The sequence below is a fragment of the Psammomys obesus genome, unplaced genomic scaffold (assembly GCF_907164565.1).
Source record: "Psammomys obesus unplaced genomic scaffold, mPsaObe1.curated_primary_1811, whole genome shotgun sequence".
Taxonomy (NCBI): domain Eukaryota; kingdom Metazoa; phylum Chordata; class Mammalia; order Rodentia; family Muridae; genus Psammomys; species Psammomys obesus.
This window is the reverse complement of record NW_026596166.1, coordinates 9,997,426-10,023,358: the sequence shown is the minus strand read 5'-3', so window position 1 is coordinate 10,023,358 and position 25,933 is coordinate 9,997,426. Positions and strand designations below refer to the sequence as shown.

Here is a 25,933-nt window from a genome sequence, read left to right as displayed (position 1 = left end):
ATCTCTCTCCACATCTGAAATTATTGTTTTACAGTAAATGTCTAAAGATGCAATAAATATATACTTTTGGTATTCTTGCCACGTAGTACTGATTTTCTCTAGAAATAAAACCACGGTTCCAAGCTCACAGTTATTTAATAAAGATTTGTTAACCAATCAGTGAATAAATACATCATGCTTAGACTCAACCATAAAACACTGCTACAAGTTATTATAGTTGAGTAGTAGGAAGCTAAGCAGCTTCCAGGAGAAGACAAACACTTGCAAGAAAGGACTGACTGGGTGTTTAGATCTCACCAAGAAAAACATATCTTGATTGTGTCAAAAGTTGATTTATATGTTTACCTAATGGGAAACAGCAGCAAACTTGATAGTTGAAGAATTGATAATATCTCATCTTCAGAGAAGACAGCCCGGTTGCCTCAACTGGCAGATAGAATTAAACTTGCCTCAACTGGCAGATGATAGAATCAAATGATGCTTTTTCCTGTACACATGCAGCTGTTATAAGTTAATTTATAAATTAGCCACGGTAAGAGGTTAATAACAAGAGTGGATAGTTATAGTAATATTCTAATAATAATTATTGGAATATACTGTCTCTCCCTCTCATTCCAAATACTCTGTTCTATTATGATACTGTACTCACTCTTCTTGTGAGGATGTGAAATGATACAATGCCTACATGATATGATGAAGTTTTGCAGCATCAGGCTCTTGACTGCACACGGATGACTGAACACAAGCACTGGGCTACCATAACAATTGTTCTGATAGCAGAGTTAACTGCTAAGCAAGCAGTAGGCAGGCAAGTACTACGTGCAGAATGGACACAATGGACAAAGACTCACAACCTGAGGAAGATGGCACAAAATTTCATCATGTCATTTGAAACATAGGAACTGTTTATTTCTAGAATTTTCTATTTAATATTTTTCAGGCCTCATTGACTGCGGGTAACTAAAACCATGGGAAGTGAAACTGTGAACAAGTGGGTATTATTGTGAAGGCAGGGCACTTTGTAAACCTTCTGTGGACAAAACAATTCTCTTACTGGGAGCAAAGGAAATCTGGAAGAAAACATCTCTAGAGTTAAATTGGTAATTTACAGGTATCTAGAGGTGTGATAATGATTACCTTTAATGATTTGGCTATAAGAATCTAACTGAAAATCACAAGCTCAGTTAACAGCACAGCTGTCTTAGGTTGTAGTAAAAAAATTAGCACCTCACAGCAGTATGAGTTTGTTAAAGAATCATACTAGCTACTCACTGGCCACCTAGCCCTACTGAAACATTAGTCTCTTCTCAATGCTGCATTTTCTGTTATGTTTTACAGATATGTTGTATGTACAAAACACACACACACACACACACACACACACACACACACACCCAGAGGCAGAGATAGTTAAATATATAATAATATTAGATGCTTAGCTTTGTGCAGTTTCTGAGAACTAAGAAGATGAAAGAGGAGGAAGAAGGGGAGCAGGGGGAAGAAGAGAAGGAACAGGAGGAGGAGCAGCAGGAGAAAGGGGAAGAGAAAGAAGAGAAACAGGAGGAGGAAGGGAACAGGAGAAGGCAGAGGAGCAGGAGGAAGAAAGGGAGCAGGAGGAGAAAACAGGATGAAGAAGGGGAGAAGGAGGAAGAGGAAGAGTAGGAGGAGGAAGAGAACGAGCAGGAGGAAGAGGGGGAGTAGTAGGAAGAGGGAGATGAGAAAGAGGAAAAGGAGGAGGAAGACAAGGGGACATGCAGGAGGAGCAGCACAGTTGTGTAGCTTGCCCCAGACACTGGAACTCATCTCTTCCCATTTTTCTCTTTTTAGGGTCCAAGAGAAAGAAAGAACCTGCAGCGAGTTTGAGGGCAAATGAAAAGTCAAAGGCAGTGTGCCCTTGCTTTAAGTGTTTGGGGATGATATAAGGAAGACACACAAAACTCTTAACAAGGAAAAAGATCTGATGGTGTCAGCAGTTTATTTCAGTCAGCTTAAGGAAGCTATGAGAGGAAATGTTACAAACCAAACAGCAGTTTGGCGTCTGTTTCTTCCAGGACAATTAATTCATAACTGTGAATTATATATGTTATTATTTTATAAAGCCTTTCAAATTAAGTGGAATAAAGAAACACCAGTTTGGCTGCCCATGGATAATTTTTCTTTGACACAAGTTCGAATAAAACAACTGATTGAAGGGTTCATAGTGTGATAAGGAATTGGAGGCCTGAGGTGAAGTGCAGTTTACCTGAGAGGTGATGTGTAGGGCCATACACAGTGTACATCTCTTGACAGCTTCGGAGAGAATCCAGCGGGGTGGGAAAGTAAACGAACACCAACATGAGCTTAGTGATGCCCTAAGTGTTTGTGAAGAGGAGTTTCCTGATACGGAGTATAAATCTTACTTTTTAAAATCATCTCCTTTAATATACAAGAAAATGCTCAAAAACATAAAAGAATAACATCCAGATAGAACCAGAGTTGATAGCTTGGGAGGAACTGGAAAGCAGGACTTTCCTCAGTGCCGTTGGGGAAGAAGAGGAGAGGAGCACATAATATCACCAGGCTCTGCGTGAGCCCAGCATGAACTTAGCTCTACCAATGCAAACATCTGGTTTTCCTTTTCATGGTCCCGGTTTTGCTCCCATGCTCCTCCTCTAGTCTTCCAGTTCCAAGAATGACTCCTTCCTTTAGGTCCTTAACATTTTCACTTAGAGGAGAAGGCCCATTACCCCATCGTAGTGTCAAGGTCCCAGGGGCATTGTCATCCTGCAGGATGACGAGAGGGGACCTCCCTAGTACCTTGCTTTTTGCTTTCCATCTGCTGCACTTAGAAGCTGAAGCCTGGGGAGTCTCAGGGTCTCTGGGGGGGGGGGGGGCTTGTTTGAGTTCTGGCTGGCAACTATGGTCTCTGTGGATTGTATTTCTTCCTTCTTGGTAGACATGGGTTTGGAGAGTAGTTGAGTCTGGCTCCAAGGCAGCAACTGGTCATCAAGGAATAAGGCAGGTCTAGTTCAGAAGAAAAAGGCATTTCCTGGGGCAGAGCAAGCCCCAGGGAGGAAGTTGATTTGGAAGCTTCAGTCTCAAGTGCTTCACTGAGCTCTTTGACCAGTGAGCTCTTAGGGTAAGCACCATTGCCTTCATGGGCAATGCCAAGAGTAGGAGAGTGAGGGTCTGGGTCTTGTGCCTGTCTACCACTGTTCAGCTGTTCTGTTGGTAGATCGGCTGTGGAGATCTCTCCACCTGAATAGGAGTGTTCTAGACGCCAGGTGAACGAGGGTCTGTTCTGTGGCGCAAAGGCCATGCTGGAGCGTCTGAGATGCTCTGAGTAGGACCCATCTTCGCTAGGGGTGGGGACAGGGCCTGCTTGGTCCCCGTTCAGCCACTAGGAGAAGAGCAGCTTGAGAAACAACTGAAGCCAGGAGTTTCAAACTTGAGTATAAACTTTATTACTCGGAAAGAATGGCGGGTATTAGATGCCCAGGGAACCCAAGAGTAAGCAGTGATGCAATCTGCTGCGTAAGCATTTCCATCAGATGAATTCGCATCCGTTCAGTACTAGTGATGTGAGAACGTGAATGTAACGACTGTTTGCCAAGAGGGACTCCACCTTTATCCCTTGACAATTTCAGATGCAAACCCAGAAAAAGGTGCGTTGGCCCCGTGAGAGTTTTAAGTATGATAGGAATTTTGCCAGACAGTAAAGATTACTCTCATGGTTGGGCGTACATGCTTTTTATCTTTGGTGAGCCCTTCTGAACTTGAAGAGTGAATTTCCAGTATTTGCTACTGGGCTGATAACAAGTTTCACGGGGATTTAGGATGAAAAGATCAGTACGCGCTAAAAATGCTTCTTTCTGGCTTCCTTTGCAAATCAAATTGAATGGCGCTGCAGGATAGTCAGAGTTCAGTCTCATGTTCCAGGGAAATGTCTGTGAACCCCGTGAGGGAGGCTCTAGATCTAGCCATAAGTATGTCTTCTTAAGGGGTGCATTGTATTCTTCCATGGCTTGAAAAGCTCTGAAACCGTGAACCTAAGTAAGTCGTGGCCATAAATTGGGTATCTTGCAGATTTTTAAACAACTTTTTGTGTTAATTCATTTTGTGCTTTCTCTCTCTCTTTCTCTGTGTGTTTACATGTATATGTGTGTGTGTGTGTGTGTGTGTGTGTGTATGTGTGTGCATATCATAGCAATGAGAGAACAACTAACAGGAGTTTTCTTCTCTCCTTCCACTATGGAGGTTCTGGAGATGAGGTTTGAGGATGAGCACCCTTATCCACTGTGCCATCCCACCAGCTTTCTCTTGCTTTTTTTTTTTTAATGATGGAAAGCTGGATTATGCAACCAGTTACTCTTTTCTTCTCAAAGGACTCTATTCACATGGCTTTATCAACTGTGTTATGGGAAAGGCTTCAGGAAGTTGGCAAAGCCCAGGGAGTATCTCACGGTCTCTCTGAGCTTGAACAACTAGAATGAGAAGGTGGCACACCCCCGGGAGGAGCGCGAAAGGACAAAGCCTCCCTGTGAAGGCCTGGCTCTAAACACACAAACACCGAGCCTCAGAGAAGGAGCAGGTCTACAGGGTTGCAGTTTGATTTAGTAAGTTCACTCCAGAATCGCAAATGCAATGGATGATTAAAAGAAAGTCACCAAGTTCCTAAAGGACCCGTTGAGCACGAAGAGTTCTTTGATTGCCCATAATCCACACGAAACCTCGCCATGACAGGAGCCCTTGACTGCTCAGGCTTAACCTCCCAACCCCCCCCCCCCGCCCCGCCACTTAGAACAGCAATTTGAACAATCCAGAAATCATCCATTGTGACTTCTTAAGAAAAGTATAGCGTTTTGTTTTGTTAAAATACTCGCTGATGTCAATGGATGGCTTTGCACTTGCTGGGAAGTGCTCACCTGATTGTTCGATACAGTCGGAGGTAATGACTCCACCAGCAGTGACCTCCCAGGTCAGACACTGACGGGGGACAACTACTTAAGGAGCTTTTAAAGTCTCGTGTGACTAAATTAGCCTGGATTGGAACCAAACCCCACTGTCTATGGAGTGTATGTATCTTTGCCTGTGACTTTCCTGGGCGGGGGGGGGGGGGGGGGGGGGGGGGGTGGAGGGAGGAGGGGGGAATCATTCCCTTCTTTTTAGAAATCATAGCAGCTGTCAGAGAATGGGGTAACTAAAACAAATTTTTGATCAGAAAGATAATTTATACAGGTCTGCCTGCGGTTGTTCTGGCTTTATTACTCGGAATCCTAAGTCTTAGGAGATTCCCTGAATCTTGGAAGGCATTAGTAAGTCCAGGTTTTATAAGTCACTCCCTTTTTGACAAACTCTCCGAGAGACTTAACTTTCACCAGATTCTCTCCCCCACTGTGAGTTAAAGTCGGCATCCCTACATCCTTCTCCCATCCTGTCTTCTTCAAAAAGAGCTTATTCTCCCTTCTACCCGTAGCTCTGGGTCTCCAATGACCTCGCCACACTGTCCATGCCACATCTCCCCAGCCTGTGCTCTGCCCTCCGACTTAAGCTGACATGCTCCCTTTACCTGCTCCTTGAATGTTCTTGTTCTGTTAACAATCCCATTATTCTTCTCTGGGCGGGCTCTCCTGACTAGATCCCTTGAGTAACACTCCAAGCTGAGCTTATACCCCTGCCCATCACTGGACAAAGTCCATGCCCCATAGCGTGTTTTCATGTGGACAGATTGACATTTGCTTGGCTTGCTTGGCTGCTCCATCCCATGTTGCTTCATGCCAACAGAGAAGCATGGAGAATTTTTATACATGCTGTTTTGGAAGTTCTACCACCCCAAGATTGTGCAATTGGCCTTTAGATCCAAATACCACACATTGATCATTTAGAGTGAACCCATTATTCCGACCCATGATTCCAGCTTTGGATCATAATTCTATCACCTAAATTACTCACTCCAGCAACTCAGTTCCAGGTTCATGTAGTCTGCAAGTGTTTTTAACGTGTCAACATCTGCAGTCATTCAAGTAATTGGCAGAACTGTTGACCGGTTCAGGATGGAAAACCAGAGGGTTAGTCCGTGATAGTGGATGTTCACATGGGTGCTTTAGTTAAAATGATCTTTCGATGGGCTTTCTTTTCAGATTTTGGAAGAGAAGCTGAAATTTGGAAGTACAAATACATTTTAGCAACACTTCATTTTTCAACCAGCAACCTCTGTTACCTTCAACGTCGGCAAAACAGCTGGGCAGAGTCACAAACATCCCTGGGGCACACTCAGTAACTCAGGTAACTTTTACAAGAGCCCACCTCATCCCAACTACGCTCCCCTGGTGACCAAGACTTTCTACATGGGGTTTTGAGTGATGCTAACGATCAACCATTGCCGGATCCCAGAGCCAAGCAGAGAGTGGATTTGAACCACCCATGCAATGCACCTGTGTCCCTGGCTCCTCTTTGAATGTCCATGCTAGGTTTACATTTGCCTCTCTCTATTGAAGGACAGCCATGTGACTTGCATTGTCCAGTGACACAAGCGCAGTGAAATGGCATCTCACACTCGTGGAAGCTTTAAAAGCCAGCCATGTGGCTTGTCACATTTCCTTCCCACTGTCGTTTTGATCGGGGAAGAAGGTGTCAGGATGGAGCATTAGGCCTGTGTCCTCGAAGAGACACAATGACCAGACTTCCCTCTTCTGATGCGCGTTAGACACACAGGCTGGGAAGGAAAATGCCCATCCTAAAACTGGAAGCTTTATCCTCAATGTATAGCTCTGCCATCCTGCTGGTTTCGTTAAGGATGTGTCTTAGTCGGGGGTTACTATTGCTGGGATGAAACACGGAGACCGAAAGCAACTTAGGGAGAAAAGGGTTTATTTGCTTTGTACTTCTACCCTGTGGTCCATCACTGAAGGAAGCCAGAACAGGAACTCAAACAGGGCAGGAATCTGGAGGCAGGAGCTGATGGAGAAGCGCTGCTTACTGGCTTGCTCAGACTGCTTTCTTACAGAACCTAGGACCACCAGCCCAGGGGTGGTACCACCCACAATGGGCTAGGCCCTCTCCCACCATCACTCCTTAAGAAAATGACCCACAGGCTTTGCCTGCAGACCAATCTTACAAAGGCGTTTTCTAAACCCATGTTCCCTCCTCTCCTCCAGCATTAGCTTGTGTCAAGTTGACATACAACTATTCAGCTCAGGTTGTAAGTGTAGAAAAATACATGGGCTTCTGTTTGCAGGGAGCCAAAACTATAGAGGGAGAGATAAAGTATATCCACAAATATGTAAGTAAGGACTAAAGTAAATAAGGTAAAAAAAAATGCAAGTTGGAAAGTTAAGACAATTAGCAATGAAAAGTGGTGCTAAGAGCAAGGCACCACCTGGAGTCAAGTAAAGGACAGGCCAACATGAACTTTCTGTTCTCAGGAAAGATCACTCTCCCATTAAACCACAGAACCCTTAGGATTATATAATTCACTGAAAGGTATTCTAGATAATGGCTCTCCAGATATGTTAACACTTCTCTTTTAAAAGTGTAATAAAGGTGCAGGCTTGATTTATGGCACCATTTTACATGTATTTGATTTTAGCCTTCTCAGTAGCCAGCACTAACAAAGCACTTAGGCTTTCTTTAATGGCTGTGTTATAGGTCTCTGTCCCTCAGAACCATAGCCGTGCTGCTCTCTATGCACAGCACTCACTCTACCCAGGAGTTTTACAGGAACCTCAGCAGTTTTGAAAACACAGATGAAATGGAGCTGACCTAGGCACACACTTAAAAAAAAAAAAAAAAAAGAGGACTCTTTTCTTTTACAAATGTTTAATATTTCATTTCACTGGGTTGGAGGAAATTTGGAATTAAGTAGAACATACATCCATCCATCCATCCATCCATCCATCCATCCATCCATCCATTCATTCACCAGAGGTTTGCCAAGTACCTGTTCTTCCTGGGATATTGCCTACAGTTGACTATTCATTAATCTGTCCAGAAGGAGCTTGCAGAGCAAGGAATAGGGCGATTCTGATGGGATAGTTTCTTTTTAAGCAGCATTAGCAACTGTACCCTCCAACCCCGCAAAGTCACACTTTAACATGCTCCTTTGAAAAGCACTATGTTCTACTACTAATCCTTCCTTCCTGCTTGCTCTTGCCACTGATTCTCCCTATACATGAGCTAAAAGTAACCAGTAATATTCATGCTGTGGCCTGGCTACTCTGCTGTGTTGCAGTTTCCTTCACAGGATAAACTATTCCATTACACTTAAAGTTGGCTTCCCATAATATACCAGGGCCTGAACAGACCTCATCCTCATCCTTCACCAGGCTGTCACAGGGAATGCCTCTCGTCAAGCTACCGAAAGATTCCCATTTCCACCTGAACTCTCCATGGGGTGTCCTCTGCTGTCACACTCCTACCAGCAGTATGGTTTCCTGTCTCCACCAAAATTGTTTTTTCTAACCTACCTCCACAGATGTCTCCAGATGCCTCTCATTAATGAATAACCCAATTAACAATGGGGTCTAGATCCAAACATTGAATTCTCAAAAGAGGAAACTCAGGTGGCTGAGAAACACTTAAAGAAGTGTTCAACATCCTTAGTCATCAGGGAAATGCAAATCAAATCTGCTTTGAGGTTTCATTCTATACCCGTCAGAATGGCTAAGATCAGTGAAACAAGTGACAGTGCATGCTGGTGAGGATCTGGAGTAAGGGGAGCACTCGTCCCTTGCTGGTCTGAATGCAAACCTGGACAGCCACTATGGAAATAAGTATGGCAATTCCTCAGGAAGACGGGACTCAATCTACCTCAAGGTCCAGCTGCACCACTTTTGGGCATATACGCAAAGGATGTTTCATTCTGCCACAGACTCAGCCATGGCCACCCCTGCTCCATTCCTAATAGCTAGAAATGGGAAATGATCTAGATGCCCCTCAACAGAAGAATGGATAAAGAAAATGTGGTACATTTACACAATGGAGTGTTCCTCAGTTGTAAAGAAAGAAAGAAAGAAAGAAAGAAAGAAAGAAAGAAAGAAAGAAAGAAAGAAAGAAAGAAAGAAAGGAAGGAAAGAAAAAGAAAGAAGGAAAGAAAGAAAAGGAAGGGAGAGAAAGAAAGAAAAGAAAGAGAGAGAAAGAAAGAAAGAAAGAAAGAAAGAAAGAAAGAAAGAAAGAAAGAAAGAAAAGTCAATCTGAGGTAAGTGAATGGATCTAGAAAAAAATTATCCCGAGGGAGGTAACCCAGTTAGTCCCATATGTTATGTGGATATTAGCGGTTAAGTCAATGATAACCGAGCTACGGTCTGTGGAACCACAGAGGTTAGGTACAGAGTAAGGGACTAGGTGGAGCAGATAGATCTCCCTAGGAAAGGGAAATAGAATAGGTAGTTATGGATGAATGAGGGGGCTGGAACAGGAGGATCAAGTGCAGAATGGGAGGCAAGAGGGGGACAAGGGAGGAAATATGGGGAGAGAGAGCTAAAATTAAAGGTTTTCGGAGTGGGTGGTGGTATGGAAACTTAATATGGTAGAAGCTTCCATATACATTTATAAAGGCAATCCAAATGAAATCACCAAACAATGGGGGAGCCAGAGCCCTAACTGGACATCCTCCGTTAGCAAATGAAGCTTCCAGTATCAGGACTGGATTCCATCGACTTGATTTGCCAGTTGGGTCCTATGGCAATCCCCAAACAATCTAGGATGTTGCCAAGACTATTTGTTGTTCTCCACAACTGACAGCAAGGGTCCATTGCTGAAGACAATACCTATACAACTCATTGAATATGGAGAAGTTGAGCTGGTGCCTACATAGCGCCTTCACCCCTATGCTAGAGTTTTTGGTACAGGAAGGTATTCTGCATGCTACCCAAGGAGAAATTTAGAAACTAACCCAGCCACAACTCTTTCGTTTTACAATGGTGTCCTGCCTGCAGGATATGCTAGGCCAATGGTGGCACAAAACTTGTAGAAGTCGACAACCAATATCTGATTTGACTTAAGGCCCACTCCATGAGACGGAAACTATACCCAACACCACTTGGGTGACAAAGAACCTAAAACTATATATCCTAGAGACCTATGGTAAAGACAAATAGTAATATCCTACTGAAAGAATATATTAATAAGTTGATTCTTAATGACATTCTGTTGAACTCATACATCGTGCCTTGCTCAGCCATCGTCAGAGATTCTTCTTGCTGCAGATGGGAACAATGGAGAGACCCACAACCAGACAATATGCAGAATGTGAGAGATGTGAGAACATTCAACCCTCCCGTCAAGGCTCAGGCAACTCCTCAGGAGAGGAGAAGGAAAGAGTGTTAGAACCAGAACCAGAGGGAACGGAAGACACCAAGAAAACAAGGCTCTCTAAATGATCAAGATGTACGCACAAATGAACTCACAGACTAAAGCAGTATGTACAGGTCTGCTTCAGATGGGGTCTTAGAGCTGAAAGGAGAAATGGACTTGCAAATGAAAGCTTACTTTTCTTAAAGGGGGTCTCACCGGAGAAACAAACTACTCTTAAAGGTAGGCTGCATGCCCAGCAGTAGAAGGGCAACAGAAAACAGACTCAATGGCATCTTTGAAGGGTCCTTGTCTCATAATATTGCAGCAGAGCTTTTGTGTTTTTAATCTTATGTTTTACTTTTATTTTTATTTTTCTCTCTTATTTATCCTACAGGTCCTTTGCATATATATTCTGATTTCCTGTGTAGTGTTTTTGTGGGATCCTTGAATGTGTGAACAAATGGATTTCCGCACATCTATATGTTTTTTATATCTCTCTGTTTGTTTTATCCTATTCCAAAGTGTTAGTTTTTGTTCCATCTTATCTCATTTTTTAAATTATTATCCCTTAGGAGCCTGTTTGTTTTCTAATAAGAAACAGAAATCTGATGAATCTAGATGGGAGGGGAGGTAGGAAGGAACTGAGTGGAGTAGAGGGAGGGGAAACCTAATAAAAGAAAAAAGCAGAATGTGGGAATTGCCTAGAAGAAAATGTTAAGTGAAAAAAAAAAAAGCAAGGCTATTAAATGATGTCTATGAGACTTAATTTTATACAGAAGGAACCAAAACAGGCATCTATTAACAAAAAACAAGCGAATAGAAAATACCGAAATATAATTTGTCTTCTGGAAACTGGATTACTGTTCATTTTCATTTAATTTCATTTCTGTCTACCCCCAAATTGTCTATAGGATGTATTTATCACTTTTTTATGATCAAGATCTTTTGAACAATCACAAACATACAAGATGACATTAATTTCAGCAAAATGGGGCATAATTTTTGGAATCATTGTTTCATTTTCTTGAAATGAGAATCTCTAAAAAATAGATTAGTGCCATACATTTGTGGTGATGCCAATTTTTTTCTGAAGGGATTTTGATGAGTGGAAACATGCAAATGGGTCAGACAAGCCATCACCAATCCATCATCCATGCTTAATTTTCAGACCCAGTTTTAAGAATGTCCCCCTCCCCACGACAATTGCCTCTGCACCCTACCTCACCAACACTGATCTAGTACAGCTGCTACCTGTTTCCAGTACAGCTATTTCCTGCTTCATTCTCTTCCTAGACTGTGCCAGGGCCAAGCCTGAGAGCTGCTGCCTGAATGAATGCTGAATGAATGGATAACCAAGCACCCGTATCATTCAGTCACCTTCTGAAATCCTTGTACCCGAGTAAACTGAAGCTAGTAGGTTAGCCTGGATGGAGAGACAGCCCAAGAGTGAAGCAACTCAAATCAGAACAAAGGATGGATTTGGCCTTTATGACCTCTTTGAATATTTTTCACACGTTCTCCCATCCCTGTTCCTCTCCTGTTGGCTGCCATGTCACCTGTGTTGCACTTCACACATCCTGACTGAGACTGTGAGAAAGCAGGAGGGAGCTGCTTGCCCCACTGGGCCGGCTTCATGCATCCTCTGGTCCTGAGCTCTGTGGTTCCACTTCTGCTGTGGCCCTCTGACTTCATAAGCCTAAAAAGAGCAGAACAGCCCCCATAGTGCAGGATGCTGAGGAAGAGGGCTTTTGTCTCTTATGTGGTAGCACAAATGGATGGGTGGCTGGGCCACAAGTGAGGACTTTGCTAAAAAAAACAACTAGTGCTGTGAGGGGGTTCCTGAGCAGATGGCTGGAACACAGGCCTCCTTCTGTTAACTGTAAATTCCATTCCTATGGCGTAGCACTGGTTCACAAGACACGGGTCACACTCTGGCTGAGCCCTGCCGCACTCACAATTCCTGTTGGGATTGGTGGGAGCTGTGTGTTCACAAGCCGAGGGCAGCCTGGTTTCCTTGGGTGAAGAGGAGGAAAGAAGAGGGTGAGGGAGAAGGAAGGGGGAGCTTGAGAAATAATGAGTATCAGTTTTTTCCCAGGAGAAAGGACTAAGGATGTCCCTGTGTGCTCTGGGATGGCCTTTTCTTTGCTGTTATGAATTGCTCCACTAATAGAAAGAATTAACAAGCACTCTATCTGTCTTAAATCCCATTTAATATTCATGACCAAAATAAACTGAGCTTTTGCCCTAATCTGGCTCGCTGAATGCTATTTTTCAGCCCCGGGGAGAGGATCATGGCAGTGGAATTTCTTCTGGTTATTTAGAGAGAAGGGAGTGGCAGTGGAGAAAATGAAAAGGCTGCTGCTTCTGCCTTCCAAGGAGAATAATGAGCACAGCTGCCCTCTAGGCCTGATTCTCTTTGTGGGAAATGGCTCATCCTGGTTTTCTGAAGTGTCTACCTCCCAAGAGCCATTCAAGGTCACCATGACTGGCCTTCCCTGAAGTGTCTCCCTACTCTTCCTGGGTAAATCTCAATTTCTGTTTTGTTTTTGTTTTGTTTTTTCTTCAAATGACTGTCAAAGGCTCTGCTGTGTTATCCCCAGTTTTGTGCTCTTTTGCCAGGAAGCTATCTACAGCACACAGACACAACACTGGATGTGCTTTCTGTTTTGTGTAGAGGCTACAGGAAGGACAGCTGAGGGTTCAGTCTGACGGTGGGGCAAAACCAGGCTGACCACAGATGTCTTCTCACCTGTCCTATTGTACAGTGAAGGGGCCTGCTGCATCCAGGAAGTGCCAGGCCCTCTAAATTTAGAGGCCCTCTGACCTCTAAATTCTTGATTAATATGACGTCACAAAATGTTTTCATACAGGGAGAAAGCTTGTACCTTCTTTCAAAAGTGTTTTCAGACTTAGGGGTTAATTCTTCACCCTGTCTTCTCCTCCCCCTACACCATTCCACCAAAACCCAACCCCTCCCCCACCACAGCCCACCTTCTAACTCTCATGTCTTCTTGGTTTATTTTTGGTTTTTGCTTTGGGGCCCATGGGTTCTAACAAGGGTCGTTCATATGGGTCTGGGTGTGAAGCTATCTGTTCAAACATGGGTAACTTACCCAATGCTGTTTTCAGTGAAAACAATGACTTCTGTAGCAGCCCTCCACTGCCGTTAGATCCCTGGGTGGGCCAGGGCCCCACGACTCTTCCCAGTCATGACCGAACATTTACTGGCTTAGTCTTGTGTGAGTGCTATGCCATGACACCTCACTTATTGTGAGTTCGAATGCCATGGCCATACTCTGCCCATAAAGCAGCCCTCTTCCCTACAATTTGGCACTTTTTTTGTTGTTCCCTTCTCTGTGGTATTCCATGAGCTTTGGAGGGACTAATGTGGTATGCCATTTAATGCTGAGCACCCAGCTCTCATTTGTTCTAGCACCTTGACCAGCCTTGAGTCTCTGCCCTAACTGCTGTCTGCTACAAAGAAAAATTTCTTTGATTAAAGTTGAGGATAGCAATAGACCATGGTTATAAATGTAGCTATTTAAGAAGTAGTTTGACCTGTCTTTTTAGCCAAGCAAAGGTAGTAAGTTCACTCCTAACGCCTGTGACATCCCTGAGTGTGGGCCTTTAACTAGGTCCACAGTCTCGGCATGAACTCCCTCCATATGGAGTGGGTCTCAGATCCAATCATAAATATCAGTTGCTTAACCCCATAATGGTCATGCCACAGTTGTACCAGTAAGTACCTCTTGCCTGGCAAGTTGGCGTTGTAGCATGTAAAATGTAAAGTGAGGAAAGACCACTGCTGACTTTTCTTCCCCAGTTACAGAGCATGGTAGCCCCTGGCACCATGAAGGCTAGCCAACAGGGAGAACACCTTGGGTCTGTTGCAACACAATTTCTATGTATTCTGCAACCAAGGTATGTTGCAACTTTAACAATAGGGTTTTCCCATCCAGTTCTTGTAGACATCTAAGGGCAATAGCCACAACTTGTATAATTTGGAGGACCTCTGGGGCCTTAATGGCCAACAGTTCCCAGCTAGGTGTCCCATACTTGGCACTGAGTTTTTCATTTTGTAACTCATGGCTTCTGAGATCAGCTTTATCCACCCATGTGCCTTAGTTAGCATTAACCATCAACTTGACACAATCTCGAGTCACCTGACTAGGGAGTTTCAATGGGAAGATTTCCTAGCTCCTACTGACCTGTGGGGATTGTCTTGATTGTTAATTGATATAGGAGAACCCAGCCCACAATGGGTGATACTATCCTTGGACAGGTGGTCCTGTACTGTACAAGAAAAGTAGCTAAGCATGAATTTATGAGCCAGCTAGCAAACTGTGACCTCCACAGTTCCTGCTGTGCCACTTGGACTGTGAAGCTCCTTGGTCCGAGGTAATGCTCTGTGGAATAGCAGGCAGACCTACCTTTAAGTTCTCTATGTTTTGTTTGCTTGTTTTTATATGAGAGCTATAAACTTTCCTTTTCATTTTCCACTTTGTTGTTATACCATAGATTATATATATATATATATATATATATATATATATATATATATATGAAAAATAAAGACTATATATATTTTTCATTCTCTGCTAGGATAGAATTTCTTCCTTCTTCATTGCTTCAGTGTTCCATTCACAGTTCAGCAGTTCAACAATGTGCGGTTCAGTCTCCATGTGTTTGTATGCTTATGCTGTTTCTGTTGCTATTGATGTCTAGCTTTATTGCATTGTGGTCAAATAAACTATAAGATGTTATTTCAGTTGTCTTATATTTGTTGAGGCTTGCTTTGTGTCATAATATACTATATATTTTGGATAAAGTTCCATGGGCTGCTGAGACAAGTATGTATTCTTTAGCGTTTGAGTCAGTAGGTGTCTGTTAGGTCTATTTGTATTATGGTATCATCCAATGTTTATGTTTTTGTCCAGATGACTTGTCTCTTTCTTAGGAGTGAGGAATTGGAAGTCACCCAATATTACTGTGTTGGGGTTAAACTATGATTTAACATCTAGCATATTTGTTTTATGAAACTAGGTGCACCTGTGTTTGGTGTCTATATACTTAGAATTGTAATCTTGATGGATTGTTCCCCTGAGTTATGAAGCAACCTTCCTTATCTCTTCTGATTAATTTTTGTTTGAAGTCTATTATGCCACATATTAGAATAGCTATGCCTGCTTGTTTCCTAGTTCCATTTGCTTGAAATACCCTTTTCCATTCAAGGTAGTGCCTGTCTTTGATGGTGAGGTGTGTTTCTTGTAGGCAGCAAAAAAAAAAAAAAAAAAATGTGGTCATCATGTTTTCTAATCCAATTGCTAATCTGTCTCCTTATTGGAGAATTGAGACCATCAATATTCAAATAAATATATTAGTTCATGTTATTTTGTTGGTTTTGTGGTGTCTTCTATGCCTTTTGATTAACTATCCGGGTATTGTTTAATTTTCTCTTGTAGCTTCTCGAGTATGCTTATCTTTCTCTTCAGTCAGAAATACCCCTTCCAATATCCTCCAAAAAGCTGGATCTGTGATCATCTTCAGTCTGTCTGCTTTTGTTTGCTTGGTTGTTTGTTTTGTTTGGTTTGTTTGTATGTTTTTTGTTCTTTAGACTATGATAGATAGTTTTGCTGGGTATAATGATCTGAGTTGCCTGTGTCTTCTAATTATGTATGTCTAGTTTGCCTTTGCCATTCTGAAATATTACTATAGGGTATACAGAAATAGATTTGTTGTTATTTAGCCTATTTAACATCTGGGGTATTTGCTCTGTGTTGAGAAATTATGCATTTTTCAGTTCTGGGGAAAAAAATTGTAATCATTGTTCTTTCAAAAGTTAACTTACCCTATTCCTTTAATTTTCTATTTCTAGAAATCAGTTTTTGACTGTCACCTGCTATCTTCCTAATTCTTAGGTAATTTCACATTTTTCCATCAGTGTTAGTAAGCTTTCCCTCAACAAATACCCAGAAGCAATCAACTGAGAAAGAGGAGGTTTTATTTTGGCTTACAGCCTCGGAGGTTTCAGGCCAACCTAGATAGGCTCTGATGCTTTGGGCTTGTGTGAGGCAGGAAGGAGCACCCCAGGAAGCCACAGAGCAGCCAGCAGAGGCGAGGGTCCCAGGACCCCATTTGACTTCCTTCCAGCAGACTCAGACTCCAGAGTGTTCTATAACCTTCCAGCAACACCCCAGAGAAGGAAAAACTGTTCAGCGAACAGGCATAATTTTATCTTTCTGTGTCCCATTTTACATTAATGCTTCAGATTTAACTGTTACTTATCTAATAACAGTTTGACCTATTAACTCTGTTCAATCTGCCATGTACTTTGAACTCCTCATTCTTCCTAAATGTTTTTTTTAAATTTATAAATGTCTTTTTAATAAAAATAAATAAATCTGTTCATTTTTTATACTGTTAACTTACCTTTTAAAAATACCATCAGCATTTTTTTTTTCTAAACTGGAACTTTTTTTTTTTTTTTAATAAAGTACACTGGAAGGGGGCAAATGGACGGGAGGTAGAGTACCATGTGCAGGTCAGGTCACTGGGCTAACCGAGGCAGGGGAAGGAGTATCTTCCTATGTTCAGGTGATGGAAGATAGAGCTTCTTATTGTGGAGCTCACAGGTATGTAAATCCTGGCCATGGGAGGAAGGTGGTCCAGGCCAGCTGGTGTGCATTCCTCCCGTGTTAGCATGCACCACGTGAATGTAAGTTCCAGTCCTGCTCTGAGGCTAAGGTCACACACAGGGCCCTGGGCCGTCCGCTCTGGTGCTGCCCCAGCCTGGCTGGAGCTTGCCTCCATCATGATTTCCAGAGCGGTCTGGGCTCTCCCCGTGGTAGGTAAAGAAGTAGCAACCAAGCCTCAGAAGCTGCATTTGATCCCTAGGCACCACATAGTAGATGGGAAGCAAGGATTCAGAGTCCTTACAAGAGATAATGCCATTAGAGCTGTCGAGGGCAATGAAAAATTATAAGAACGAGTATTAGTAAGGAACAAAAGCAGAGCCAGGGTAAGAGAAAAAATGGCTGTGCGGCGGGATACCATCTATGTGCCATGGGGACCTGTCCCACATGCCTTGGCAGTAAAGAACTGCTCAGAGAAAAGTGAGGCTGTCCCAGAGTGAACAGCTCAGAGCCTAGCCACAGGAAGCAGATTGGCTGTAAGCAATGTCAAGTGTCCGGGGAGGGAAGGAAATACCTTTTAAATAATTTCTGTTGGAATCCAGGCTGGTTTAGGAGCCAATGAAACTAGAAAGTTACTTAGAATAAGGGAGAAAGGGAAGAATCTAGAAAACAGAGTCAGATTAATATGAATGAGAGGTTGGTAGGATGAGAAATGAGGGGACACTTGGGTCAGAAAGAAACTCACAGAAAATCTTAGCAGTGAAGAGTCCTGAGGCTGAGCAGGCTAGCAATTTCCTGTGGGCCATTTGTTCCTAGGGACAAATGCTTTCTGGGAGAGAGTTGGTAATAGTTAGCCTGCAGCATGCACACCTCTCAATTCCGCTCTCCATTTGCAGAAAGTGAGAGTAACCAGGCTTGCGGAACCATTAGCCCACATTAAAAGAAACAAAGCAGCCTGGCAGGGAAGACAGCTCTATCTGTGCAGAAACTCACGTGAGCTGGGTGCCGTGGGTGAGGTGCTGATCCAGGACTAGGAATGCACACACAAGGCTCTGACCAGCCAGCCTGGTGCACTTGCTGAGTTCCAGGCCAATGAGATCTCTCTCTCTCACACACACACACACACACACACATAAATAAATATAAAAAAAAAAAAGAAAAGAAAAGGTGGATGGTGCCTGAAGACTCACATTTAAGGTTTACACATGGGTGCTCACTCATTTGAAAGGGCCCTGCCTGCCGATTGTGCTCCAAATCTTTATTGTCTCAAGCCTCCGGAGGGACCAGCATGGCAAATAGTTCTGCATCCTCAGATCCTCCGAGCCCTGCCTCTTCACAAGTCCCCAGGATCCCCGACCCTCAGCTCTCCGATGAGCTTCAGTCCACACAGCCGCTCCCTGTGAGCTGTCCGCCCCTCCCTCCCTCCCTCGGCCTTGACAAGCATTTTCCTTGGTAAGCCAGCTGCGGCCTCAGCAGAGCTGTGACTGTCATTAGCGTGGCTTGGCTGTGCTCATGCCAGCTAAGCCCGAATCCGCTGCCCTTTCCCTAAAATGTGCTGGCTGGCACAGTGCTTTACCACAGTGCTGTGGCTTCATGGGGCTCTGTCAGCGTTTCTTTCTCTTGCCTCCACAGTCTTGGTTGTTTGGAGTTGGGAACAGAACCCAGTGGCTGAGTCAACACCCTGTGGCTGAGGTGTGGGAAGTGCAGACAGCTCTTGACTTTTGCCCTGGTCTTCTGTGACCCCTTAGGTTCACAGAACCTGGGGGGGGTGTCTTCAGAAAGATAACTCACTCTGGAATAAGTTGGTTTGTGGGATTGGTAGGGTCTCCAATTGCTCAGCCCATTTGGCAATAGGGAACAAGCCAGCTTCTGTGTCGTGTCACCGGGACTTGCTTTGGCATCTACACAGTGTCACAAACACGGGAACTGCAACAACAGGTTTGCGTTAGCTCTCCAGAAAGTGTTTATCTGTGACTGGCCTACTTAGAAAAATGGGATGGAAAAGGAACGTTGTGATGCAAAAGGAAATACAAGATGTTAGAAGGTCGAAATAGAGGCCCACAGTACAAGACTAAGCAGATGGGCCATCACCATACTAACGTGGTCACAGGACTGCGCTCCTCCTGGCTCTGCCCCGTGTTTCTCATTCTAGATGACATTTCCAAAAAGCATAAATCAAAGGGGCATTCGTGGAGGGCTTGGTGTGTCTGTGGAAACCCGAGGGCTATGTGGGTCCTTTGGGTGGGGGACGACTTGCAGAAGGCTGGAGGTAGGAAGGGAGGGAATGGGATGTCAGAGGTGGGATGCGGCTGGACAGGATCTGTGGATTCCAGCTGCTGTGGATTCTAATCGTCTTTTCAGAAGAGATTTGGCGGGGGTGGGGTGGGGTGGGGGAGTTTGCTGGCCTGTAAAGCAGAGCCCGAATGAGTCACCACTGGGCAGGAGTGGGAAATTGCTGCGATTTGTTCTTGGTTAATTCTGAAAGTTTGTGGGTGTGAAAGTATACATCTCCTTTATTCCTCTTTAATTTTGCTGTTAAAAACCTTCACAGTTAACAAACTGTCCTCATTCCACTCCAAATGGCTCAAATCCTTCCCTTTCATTGGACAGTACTCCTGGACACTGTCCAAGGGGCCTTGTGGATGAGGAAGCTGTAGTCTGCCCTATCCCCGAATTTAACAGCTACCCATGATCAACTGCCCTATGTTTCCAAGTCACTCATGGCTTCATCATTGGCTGTGTCACAGCTCTATTCACAGACATTGATATTAAGGGTTTTGTTTTGTTTTGTTTTGTTTTTCTCTGGAGTCCTTTGGGGAACGGTGTTAACTGTTCAGTGCTGTAGCCTGTGAGCAAATATTGTCAACCTTTGGGTCTATAAATTCATATAATGTTTACATCTCTAGAGTAGGTATGAGTGTTACCGTTTTATGGAGGAGTAAACTGGTGCCGAGAATTGGTAAGGGGGGTAACCCATTTCCTCTTTGCTAAATGACTGATGAGGATTCCAGCCTCTGTCTGACGGTACAGCCCAATGCCTAGTCAGCACACAAGAGAATCTCAGCCAGAGTCCATGCCCTGGCCACCCCTATTCCATGTGAGCTCATGTGTCTATTATAAAGAGGAATCACAGCAATATCAGTGCGTGAAAAGGTCTGAGGTCCCGTTAAGCCGAGAGCGCCGCTCTCAGCTGCTGGAGTCAGTGGCTCGCCAGCTGTATCTGGCTTGTGTCAGTGTTCGCTTTGGCTGAAGCAGAACTCCTGCTCGGTTGTTCTGTAGCTCTCTTGGCTTTGCCTTCCTCTAATATTGCATTTGTCCTCAGAGCAATATTCAGGTCCTTGAGGAGGAGAGTAGACTCTACTTTTCCAGTCCAACATTGCCTAGCAAGCCTGGATTGGTAGGCAACACCGATGTCTTCTCACCACTTGTCCAAAGGGGGGGCACCTCTTTCTCCTCCAGCCAACAAAACCTGAGAGCTCAAGTCTGACTGGCCCAACAAAGGTCACGTGACCCATGAGTCCACTTACTGTGGCTACCACACACTGACTGGTCACAGCACATGTTCCTAACCCATTTCTGGCTTGTTCACAGTCTTAAGTTGATAACTTTTAGACTTAGCAACTTCAGCCATTCGTAACCCACCGTTGGTCATTTTTACCAGTATGACTACTTCATAATGGTCAGGTAAGAGGTGGAAAGAATGAAATATTCAGGTAGTTAATATCTCCTGATATCTCATAGGAGATCTTAGAACAAACTATCTTATGAAGATGAGATGAAGGCAAAACCAGCTTCGAGAAAAAAGCTTTTTGGCACTTCACTTTTTTTTTTCTCATTTGAGGAGTGTGGCACACTTGTGTTTTCTGCATCCCTAATCAGGATGTATTTGCGAGGCACGATTCCCCAACCAAGCAGAAGAACTTCTCTTTCAGTACTGTTCTAACTAGCAGCTCTGCTCCTGAGGAACGCTGCCGTGGCTCTACATCGCTTTGCTATATTTTCCATTTATTTCAGAGTGTATAGTCTCAGACTCCAGGGGTGGGTGGCGTAGATGGAGAACGTTTGAAAATGAGAGTGTGAAGGAAGACAGCAGCCTTTTATGAGAAACTGCAGAGCGACGGCTGCATACGTCTGAAAATATAATTATCCCCTTTTGTTTGCTTGATAGAGTTTTGATAGATAGGATCTTGACAGCCCTGTTATGAAATGTTAAAATGTAATTTAGGGTAAAAAAAAAATCTTAATTATCTTAAATTATAGTCTGAAGACTTGTTCAGGGCTTTGATCCTTTTGTGTGGGGGGCATGGGGGGGCAGGTGCGATCCATATGCTTTGTTTGTACTAAAGAAAGAAAGAAAGAAAAAAACATGGTTCACTGCTACCCTGTCCGCGGCTGGAGGGGTGGGGTGTTGTATGCATATAGAGGGACACCAGCAGGATTTACTTCTTGCCCCCAAAGAACAGAGGGGCATTATGGGTATGTCCATTCATTAGAGAATAAAACACAAGCTCCTCCGTGCAGCATTCAGACTCTTGAAGACCCGGCCTTCAACTCAGGGGGTGGAGGTGCAAAGAGTGTGGGCTGTAGGGCTAGGGAGCAGACTCACACCTTCCCAGACATCTTGCCAAGGAACCAGAGTTGCTATTTGAGGTCTCTGGGCCTCCACTTGTTCAGTTTATCAGGAAAGCAGAGTAGACACAGGACTGTTTCCGTGTGTCCAAATTCCTTCATTGCTCCTCAGTTCTCTCTGGTCTCCACCTGCTCTTCCTTCCTTTGCCTTCCCCTCATACCTGGTTCTTTTTTATCCTATGTATCTCCCTCCCTTCCTCCCTCCCTCTTTCCTTCTTTCCCTCCCTCCCTCCCTCCTTCCTTCCCTCTCTCCCTTCCTTCCTCTCACGCTCCAAAGATACTGAATGGTCATTAGAAACAGGCTTCGTGGCTCCCTCCCTTCTTCACACCCCTGCGCCAGGAGAGTGCATGTTTCTTAGCTGAGTGCTGGGTATAGCTTCATGAAGATGAGCGTTCACCAACATTCATTATCCAGCTGGCTTTAGCCGCTATCAATAGAGAAGCAAAGTACTTTGGTGAACCAGGAAGAGAGGAGGTTGAGGAGGCGAGTCTGGGTGTTCAGGTTGGCCCTGAAGTCAGACACTCTGGGTTTGAAGACTGATTGAATGGTGACCTCAGGCAAGTAATCACCCTGTATGTCAGAGCCCTCATAAAATGTGTCGACAATAGGGCTTTCTTCAGAGACTTATTGTGAAGAACAAAATATAATAGTATATATAAAATATACTTAGGAGAGAACATAGACCTCCCCCATCTAATTCTCACAATGACACCCTGAAGGAGTTTCCATCATTTTTTTGTTCTGCCGTAAACAGGAGGAAATTGAAGCCTGAGCAGAGAAGGAAGCTATCCCAACAGTGGCTGGAAAGCAATTCCGTCGATTTGTAACATACTGTTCTCATTCCAGACCCCAGGCGTCAGCAATGACCTGCCTGTCTCCTCCTCCAGGGTGCTTGCACCTCTGGAATGAGTGGGACTAGAAGCCTGTGACACCCACAGGGCTGTCACTGACCCTGTGGGTGCTCTTCTCTTCTTATTGAATAGGGCCCAAATTTACTGTAGTTTTGGACTTAAATGCTTGCAGCTATTATTTCAAAGGGAGACTCATGATTTTTAAAAAGGCTCAGTGAAGTTCCAAGAATACTGGAAGATGACGTTCTTAAGGCTTGGGGGAACTGAAAGAGAGTTTCACACTAGCTAATCAGCATTTCCTTAGGGCCTGTGAGGGTTCAGTGTGCAGCAAATGGGAAGGCCCAGACATGAAAATGGGTGGACACGTTTCCCTTCCTTCCACCCATGGGTGCCTTTATGCTCAGTCTTTTGACAGGTGCTTCCTGCTGTTCCACTTTGCCTGGCTCAGGCTCTCGGCACACCTGCTAGCAAGCAGGCAGCGTTTTTCTCACATGAATACATTGTGCAGGCTTCCTGTGAACTCCGGGGTTCACAGTAATCAAGGTCCTTAGGGAGGAAGAGCAAACAATAAAATGTGTATTTCTTCAAGGTACCTTGACCTTCACCCGGTTGTCTCAGAGGAAACGCAAGCAGCTCTCGGAGATATTTCTGCTGCCAGAGAGCTCTCAAGAGCATTCAGTACCTCAAATATGGTACATCTCAGGAGAGTATGTATCTCATTTTATCTAAACACTTCCTGAGTTAGAGTCTGATTGTTCATAGATGATTATTTATGCAAGATCCTATCACTTCGTATCCTGGTTGTTTAATATTTTCTTTGAGGAAAATGTATTTTAACATCACCCCCCCCAAAAAAAAAAAAAACTTTGTTGACAGTTGTTTTCCATACAAAGTTGGCATGTGTGAGCAAAATGGGCGTGCAAATGGCTGCAGAAATGAGTGTGGAAAACCATTTGGCTTCAGGTCTCGGTATAAAACATGCTAGGACACAGTCCCTCAACCTGCTCGCCAGAGAGATGCCCTGCTGGGATCTACCCTGCCTGTTCCCTTCCCTTTTCACAGGTGGTGCTGCAAATTGGAGAGCTTGCTGAGACGTCAGCCCAGAGAAGCCAGAATTCCTGTAATGCTACCTTTGTCATCTTCCCAGACCCGCAGCCTTTAAAAGAATCAGACGTACGAGGACTTGAAAGACCAAACAAGGAAAGCTGCGCTAAAGAAAGGCTGCAACAAGACGCCACAAGCCTCCTACAAATTATTCATAATTCCATTCTGATTCACAGCAGGAGTCAAAATAGCCCGTGAGCCCCAGGCTGCAGCTGGTGGAGCTTTGGTGTATTTGTTTGGCTCCTCCAATGAGGGCAGGCCAAGTGGAGGCCGGGGGAAGGGAGATCCCTGAAGATAAAAATGAGTCTTCGAGGCCAAATGGTCTTTTGGCTGAAGGTCCCAGATATTTGGTAATCAGACTTGGACTGTAACCAGGGAGGAGGTGGAGGGAAACCTCAGCCACCATGGCTAGATAGACTTCCTTGGGGGTGGTAGTGCCTTCTCTGCCTTTACCCTGCCCTTCACAGGTTATTTCAGGAAAACGAGGCTCCCGTGGCCCACCGAATAGAGTTTTTTCAAAATTACTTAGACCTCTTCCTAAAATGTCCATTCCATGTCCCACTTCAGACCCATAAATCAGAAACTTCACCAGCACAGCCAGGCAAGGTGCTATTCAAGAAAAGACCCCTGTCTCTGTATTAAACATTTAAATTCCTGCTGAAGCCTTATAGGAAAATACGCTGGGGGCTTCTAACATGGCCTTGCATTTCTCTCTTTTACTGAGAGAAGGGCCTGTTATGGTCCTGATTGACATAGGTAAGCATATCTTGGACGCATGTGGAGATGTGATGGTTTGGAAACATAAGCACACAAGCTTGCTCAGCACCTTTGCCATGCTCGGTGTTGTGGGCTGTGCCTCCTGACCTGTGACGTCAGCAGTGAAAATGCACAGAGGACTTCCACTCTGAAATTCAGTGTCTCCTGTGAAGTGACGTGTGGTTTGGTACTAAGTTACTTGATGTGAAAGTTAAGCGTTAGTTAAAAACAGAGAGGCCTGAAACAACCACGGGAGAGATGGGTGGTAAGATGGATTATGAAGAACTGACAGTTATGATCTTTGTAAAGAAAAGATGTTCCCAGCAAGGAGAGTGTGATGTCAAGAGCCCTAGAGGAAGACGGAGGCTCAGATTCTAACAGCATAGCAGAACACTAGATTTTCTGGAGAGCAGGGATGCACTGGAAGGAATAAAAAGGGCTGAATCATGAAGGATCCCGGAAATCTATGAACAATCTAGAAAAAAAAAGAGCTATTTCATGTTGTTTGGTATCGGGGACTGTGTTTTTCCATGGCTCTTCCAGAGGAGGAAACGTATTCTTGCTTACATACCCAAATCTGAGTGCCATTCACATCCTAGAGTCAGCTGGAGAGACCCAGCTTAACATTTGCATTTGAGATGGATAGCCAGGGTGGATGGGAAGTAGAGGGGAGGTGGTTCTTTAGCTGAGAGGACCTGAGCAGGAGAAGGGGGCACTAAGTCAGTTCCGATATGAGCCAGATACGGAGCTGAGTCAAGTCATGGGCTAGGGAATCTCATAGAGAGGGCCAGGGTTCACAAATAGGTAGGAAGCTGAAGCAGGCATAGAAGCTAGCAATCAGGGGAAGACTCGATCCTGTGGAATTAGTCTGTTCTCCGTGGTAAAACCAGAGTCATGGGATGTGCTCTGGAAGAGCTTCAACAAAAAGTCAGTGATGGGCCCCCAAAGCCTTAAACACTGTGACTAAGCTCCATTCAGCTATGGGATGGAGCCAAGATTGACTGTGGCATGCTGGCAGGGTCATTCCACAGATGGCATAGAGAGGTAACTGTGTACTGTTGGCATCTAGGAAGCCATGATGCTCAGTTCTGGTGATGGTCAACAGTTAGAAACCATTGGGAACATCCATGTCGTAGAATGAGAATCTTCACATGAGATCATAGCTCAGGGATAGAAAAGCAGCTATTTACTGGGCTCTCTCTGGTTGTGATGGTTGTTTGTCCAGAGTGCTGCGTCTAACTTGGGCTCTATAAGAAGGAATGGACCGATGAATTAGTGAAATGCACTCTGGATTTTGGAAGGCTGAGTGAACAGTGGCCTCAGCACTATTGTTTGGCATCTTCTTTGACCTAAGGCCCCTGACCTCACGTCTGAGGAAGAAAGTCCCACGTATAGAAAGCGTGCTTCTAATGGTCACTCAGCTCTAAGCCTGGAGCTGAGGACTCCCGATGCCCAGCCCAGCAGTTTCCCTCTGGATCGTGTAGCTTTTTCTCCTCTCCTACACACCACAGAGCTGTCACACTGACCTCTCTTTCCCAGTCCCACCCTTGGCTTCTGTTAGATTTTGTTAGATCAGGAACTTGGCCGTAGGATTGATTTGCACAATGGCTAAATTTGTTTCACATGTGATCAGTACTCTTGGGGATGGATTCTAGGAAGAGGAGGGGCAAATTGATTCAGAATTCCCA

At 44.4% G+C, this 25,933-nt stretch overlaps 1 long non-coding RNA gene and 1 pseudogene across 1 annotated transcript in view; one reads left to right on the top strand and one right to left on the bottom strand.

Annotated features, from left to right (window-relative positions):
* LOC129667735 (uncharacterized) overlaps positions 1-1,977 on the top strand; it is a 32,919-nt gene extending 30,942 nt beyond the window's left edge. Inside the window, exon 4 of the long non-coding RNA XR_008718798.1 lies at positions 1,828-1,977. This is a non-coding gene — a long non-coding RNA (uncharacterized LOC129667735). The remainder of the gene's footprint in view (positions 1-1,827) is intronic.
* A 535-nt stretch (positions 1,978-2,512) lies between these two features.
* Positions 2,513-3,333, bottom strand: LOC129667647 (cell division cycle-associated protein 3-like; annotated as a pseudogene).
* Positions 3,334-25,933: the final 22,600 nt, after the last annotated feature.